A 6,000-nucleotide genomic window follows, 5' to 3' on the forward strand; every position below is an offset into this window, starting at 1 on the left:
TCCCTTGACTTCACTGGCAACAGAATTTTTACAGTGTTTCCTAATTTTACTTCGTGGTTCGATTCGCAAAGAACCAAAAATACAACTTTTCATCTTCAAATATTTGGAAACGATTTATCTTGCTCCTGTGAACACCAAGATCATATTCGATGGTTAAACACTACAAAGATCACTTTGGATAATGTCATATCTTATAAATGTCGGCTAGCCAACGGCTCAATCACTACCACACAGATAGTTTTACATAACTTTCATTCTTTATTTAGTAACTGTTACGCAACAACGTGGTTATATATAGGAATAAGTATAGTTATTTCTGCCTTCATTATTATTCTTCCAACTGCAGTTATTTTTAATTTCCGGTGGCGCATAATATTCTACTTAATATATAGAAAGTTCCGGAGAATTGTAGAAAACAATATGAATTTATCGCATAAATACGATGTTTTCGTTTCGTATGGATACAACGGTTATACATTGGTCCAAGCTACTTTGATAGATAAGTTGGAAACTGACTGGAGACTTAATGTGTGTCTTGAGGATAGAAATTGTGTAGGTGGATAGTCAATCTATGAACAAATTGCTCATACAATATCTTGCAGCCGTCATGTCATATTTGTTGTGTCCTCCGATTTCATGTCTAAACCATTTGCCGCTTACGAAAAAGATCAAACAAAGGAAGCTAAATCGTGTCGTACTCTCCAGAAAGTTATAATTGTTGCACTTGATATTTGTATCCAGGACATTCCAACAGATTTACGGTCAATATGGAGTGATGTGTCTGTAATAAAATTGTCGGAAAATAATTGTGATGATCAATTGTCTTTAGAGAATCTGCGAACGAGGCTTCTTTTGAATTTTTGAGAGTTCAGAGACCATATGCAACATAAGTTTTTGTAAACATAAGGTTCTTGCATATTTTATTGTTTACATTAAAACGACGTGTATATACATGTATATATGCATGTGTATAAAACATTATTAAAAGATTACATCTCAAATATATTTCTAGTTAAAGTGTTGGACATTATTGTTATATCTAATATATCTTTGTATTGTACATGTTGATTTACGGTTGACCGTTATGGATTGTCAGGGTCACAAATGATCACGGTACCATCGTCTTCACCTTGATTTGTGCATTACGAAATGTGACTTTCATCGAATTATTATTTCCACAATTAAAGCAAGAACTGTCTTATTTGGCCTTCTAAACGTTTTTTATTCGAGCGTTACTCATGAGTCTTTTGTAAACAAAACGTGCGTCTGGCGCAAATACTAAATGTTAATCCTTGTATCTGTGATTTAATTATTTCCCTTCCGGAGCACATAAGTTCATCCTCGGTTTTTGTTGGGTTCGTGCTGCCCCATGTTTGGTTTTCTGTGTGATGTGTTATTGTACTGTTGTTGTTTGTCTTTTTTTTTTCATTATATTTTTATTTTATTTGTATTTTGATTTATTTGGTTAAACACCATCTTATATAGATGATAGTTATTTATTCATTTATTTTTACTGTGAATAAGCTGATGATAGATATCACGATTAAAATTTTATATATACGCCAGACGCGCGTTTCGTCTACAAAACACTCATCAGTGACGGTCGAATCCAAAAATGTTTAAAAGGTCAAATAAAGTACGAAGTTGAAGAGCATTGAGGACCAAACATTCCTAAAAGTTAAAAATGGAGATGTTTGCAATTTTTAAAAATCTAGTTAATCTCCGCAACGCATTCATTTGTGCTTGTCCTAATCATGAACGTCGTCAGTGGTTGTCTTATAACTTAAATAATTTGGCCTTTGAAAAAGAGGGATGAAAGATACCAGAGGGACATTCAAACTCATAAATCGAAAATAAACTGACAACGCCATGGCTAAAAATGAAAAGACAAGCAGACAAATAATAGTACACATGACACAACATAGAAACTAAAGAATAAGCAACACGAACACTACCAAGAACTAGGGTTGATCTCAGATGCTCCTGAAGGGTAAGCAGATCCTGCACCACATGTGGCACCCGTCATGTTGCTTATATGATAAATCTGGTAAATAGTCTAATTCGGTAGGTCACATTCATGAAAGGGAAGGGGATTGTAGTTAAAACGTGAGGAACATATCCGATTTCATTTGTGAAACATTTATTCCATAACGGTCAACCAACTCGTGATGGCGTCTGTAAAATTTACGAAGGGATGATTTCAACTTCACCATTTGGTACTCTTGGTTTAATAGCTTCCTTGTGATCTGCAACCTTCTATCAAGAAAATCGTGATAGGAAATGCAAGCACTAGAATATCGTATCAATTGTGAGATTTATACCCTGTATGCAGGTGCTTCTGGAATGTTGCTACTTAGAAATGGAAAGTTCACAATTGGAAAGCTAAAATCATATCTTTTGTCGTAAAGTTTTGTTTTTAACCGACCCTCATTGTCTATTTCTAGATGTAAGTCAAGATATGAGGCCGACTTAACTTTCTGGAATAAGCACCGATGAAAACTGTTGATAAACTTTGTTAAATCTGGTCGCCTCCTTTTTAGATTTTAAGTTACGCATATTATATAAACACTATCAAAGTCGGAAACATGTTTCTCTCACGAATAAGGACATTGCAGCCCCTTTGTTGGTTTACAGTTTTAATTCCTTACATTGCATCATCATCATACTTGACATGAGGCACCTGTTTACACATAGGGAGGAGGAAAAACCCTATGCATAGTATGGTCAAAGTTTAGGGTCACACTTGCTTTAAATTGACAGGTCGTTTTTGGATGGTCACTTTTGTTTCCCTTCAGCTAGGATATCAATTTCCTGCAAAATTATGTCACATACTACTTTAAAATCTGTACCATATACAAGTTCAGTTTAACAAGTTTCATATTTATTTCTTATTAAAAAGGATTTCTTTACATAACTTTTTATATGCGAATGCAATTAGCGACCACCTTTGCTTTTTGGAGAAAACACTTTTTATCTGACTCTATTTCAATAGGGAAAGTGAAATGAAAAATACTCGATTGAAATATTCAACAATTTCAATCACAAGACAGGTAATTCAGATCACGACGAGAATTCAGACAAATTTGATCATAATTATGACAGGTTATGCCGAACACGAATTCAAACAAATTTGACCACAAGACAGTTAATTCTCGTCCCGAATTCTGATAAATTCGACAACAAGACCGAAAAATCCGATCACAAAATCGGACAAATTCTATCACTAAATCGGACAAATTCTGATTTTTAGTTCGTGCAAGTTTTATCATAAGACATGTTTTGCTTACCACGAATTCGATCACAAGACAAGTAATTCTGGTCAAAATTTAGGACAAATTCTATCCAAAGACAGGTAATTCGGATTAGTTCAAATATATTTTATTTGCTGAATTAAAGGAAAATGGATTAGACACAAGTAAATCATACTTGTAAAGTCTTCTGCATAATACAATATAAAATTACAATACTAATAAAAAAACGGACATGCATATAATGCAAGAAAAGAAGAGAAAAGTCATATAATTCCTTATTGTCAAGGTGTGTGTTGATGATGACGATGATGTTCCGTGCCAGTAACAATAACGCTCTAACAAGGCATAAGAAATCTGTTTGACATTTTCATGAAATTTTGAACATGTTTGAAAATTTTAATATTTTGTTCGTTCGAAAGTTCCAAGTGTCCGCAAATTCATAGTTTTGTATCTACAACACAGTTTTGGGATAGCCAGTTAAGATTATTCAATAAGTTTTTTCTACATGATTAATTAACATGGAATTCGGATCACAAGTTCTAAGAAATAGGATCAACTAAAACATCGTCTACCATGCAAGCGTTCTCTAACCAAATGGCATAAAGCCAATTCAAATTATGTTTTTGTGTGGCGAATACCCGATTCTAATAAAGGCAATAATGCGGGGTTCAGACATTGCCGATTATTGCTCCCGTTTGAGATCAGATGACACGAAATGTAAAAAAAGTCGGAATACTATCCTTAATTATCTGGAATGTCCTATCATTGTCTAAACGCAGTGTTTAAGTTCGTAACAGATTCCTACGTGTCGGGGAGGGTCCGAATAGTTCGACGAAGCACCCCGACAGTTATGTGCGTCCCGCAACATTCGGGGAAACTCAGCCTATTTTGTATAGTCAGATTACAATCGTGCCCATGTAGTGACAGATTCTGCTGTATCGGATCAAAATCCTAACGATGTTCTGTGTATTCCAGACGGTGTCCTGTGGAACGGGAATGATCTGGAGAAATTTTTCATTGCTGTTTTTCTACCGATTGAGTTCAGATTGCATCCAGATCTTGTCGATTGCGGACCGTTGTTGCTGAAACCGTTCCGGAACAGTCTCGTTATTAATACGAAATTCGTCAATGATACCCACGTCAGAGTCTCGACAATAACAGAATACAGTACGACTGAGACCAGACAAAGCCGTTTGCAATGCGATAGAGCGGATCGTGATAGGATTACGTTCCGACAGTACCCGATCATCCCGAGTATGCCGACAAATTTCGAACGGATAACTTGCGTCAGCGTCGTTTCACTATCTGGTCACTGTCTGATCTCTGTCGGATTACATTCGGTAGAATCAGGACGCAGTCGTGACAGACTCGGTCGAATTTTACCAGGAAAAAGATACAAATTGGATTAGAAGCGGATTGAGAACGAGATTAACGGGATAAATTTGCTTGGAAACAGTTGAATATCGACGCTTCCTGAACAATATCTGATTGTTGTCGTGATTAAATTTTTTGTTTTACAAATTTTAATTAAAGTTTGAATTTTCATTCCCGATTCACAGGATTTTGATCAGACTTTTGACAAATTTTAATCGGGAATGGTCCTGTCAAGGACGGCAGTAAAAATCGTGAATGTGTGACCCCAGCTTTAGAGAAATAATCATATTTTAATTTATCTGCTTATCATTGCACACTATATATTGCTATGATCCATAACACTTATGGACAAAACGTTCATTTAAATTTTCAAAAATCATTCGATATTTATTTTATATCAATAAATGTATGTTTTATAAGTAGTTCTTTAAAATCACCAACAAATTGGATACACGGATTTAAACTTTTTTAAAATTCAACCTATTGATCTTACATGTATTGTTAACACTATTTTTGTCATACAAAACAGCGCTTCAGGTGAACGCAATAAATCATCTCTTCAGGTGAACGCAATAAATTATCTCTTCAGGCGAAACGCAATAAATTATCTCTTCAGGTGAACGCAATAAATTATCTCTTCAGGTGAAACGCAATAAATTATCTCTTCAGGTGAACGCAATAAATTATCTCTTCAGGTGAAACGCAATAAATTATCTCTTCAGGTGAACGCAATAAATTATCTCTTCAGGTGAAACGCAATAAATTATCTCTTCAGGTGAACGCAATAAATTATCTCTTCAGGTGAAACGCAATAAATTATCTCTTCAGGTGAACGCAAGGTGAAACGCAATAAATTATCTCTTCAGGTGAAACGCAATAAATTATCAACATCAAATTTATATTTAAAGGTATTTCCAATCTATTTTTATATACATTGTACAAAGGAAGTAATAAAATGGCGTCGACACATTATCAACATATTTGATGTAAGTCATTCTTTATTCTTTCACATAGTGTTTATCTTGTCTGGAGAACGATGCATTTGGTTACTTTCTCATAAAATTACAACCAGTTATTCATTATTAATAACCATTGTAAGCAATTAAATCCATATTGATAGACATGCATGTTTCACTGTACATGTAGACTATTGCCTATAAACAAGATATTTGAGTTAAACGAAGTACTCCTCAAAAACAGTCGTATTGAATTTTGAAGTAAAAAAAAAAACAAGGCAGTTTGAGATTTTTTTTTTGGGGGGGGGATTTTTCTTCTAAAAATGAATTGTTCAATGGAATAAAACATCTTGTTGTAAACCTTCCCTTTTCCGGAACAGGCTATCAAAAAGTAATTGAATTCGTCAAGGAAAAGTCCC

The sequence above is a fragment of the Mytilus edulis genome, chromosome 6 (genome assembly GCF_963676685.1).
Source record: "Mytilus edulis chromosome 6, xbMytEdul2.2, whole genome shotgun sequence".
In the NCBI taxonomy this organism is placed as follows: Eukaryota; Metazoa; Mollusca; class Bivalvia; order Mytilida; family Mytilidae; genus Mytilus; species Mytilus edulis.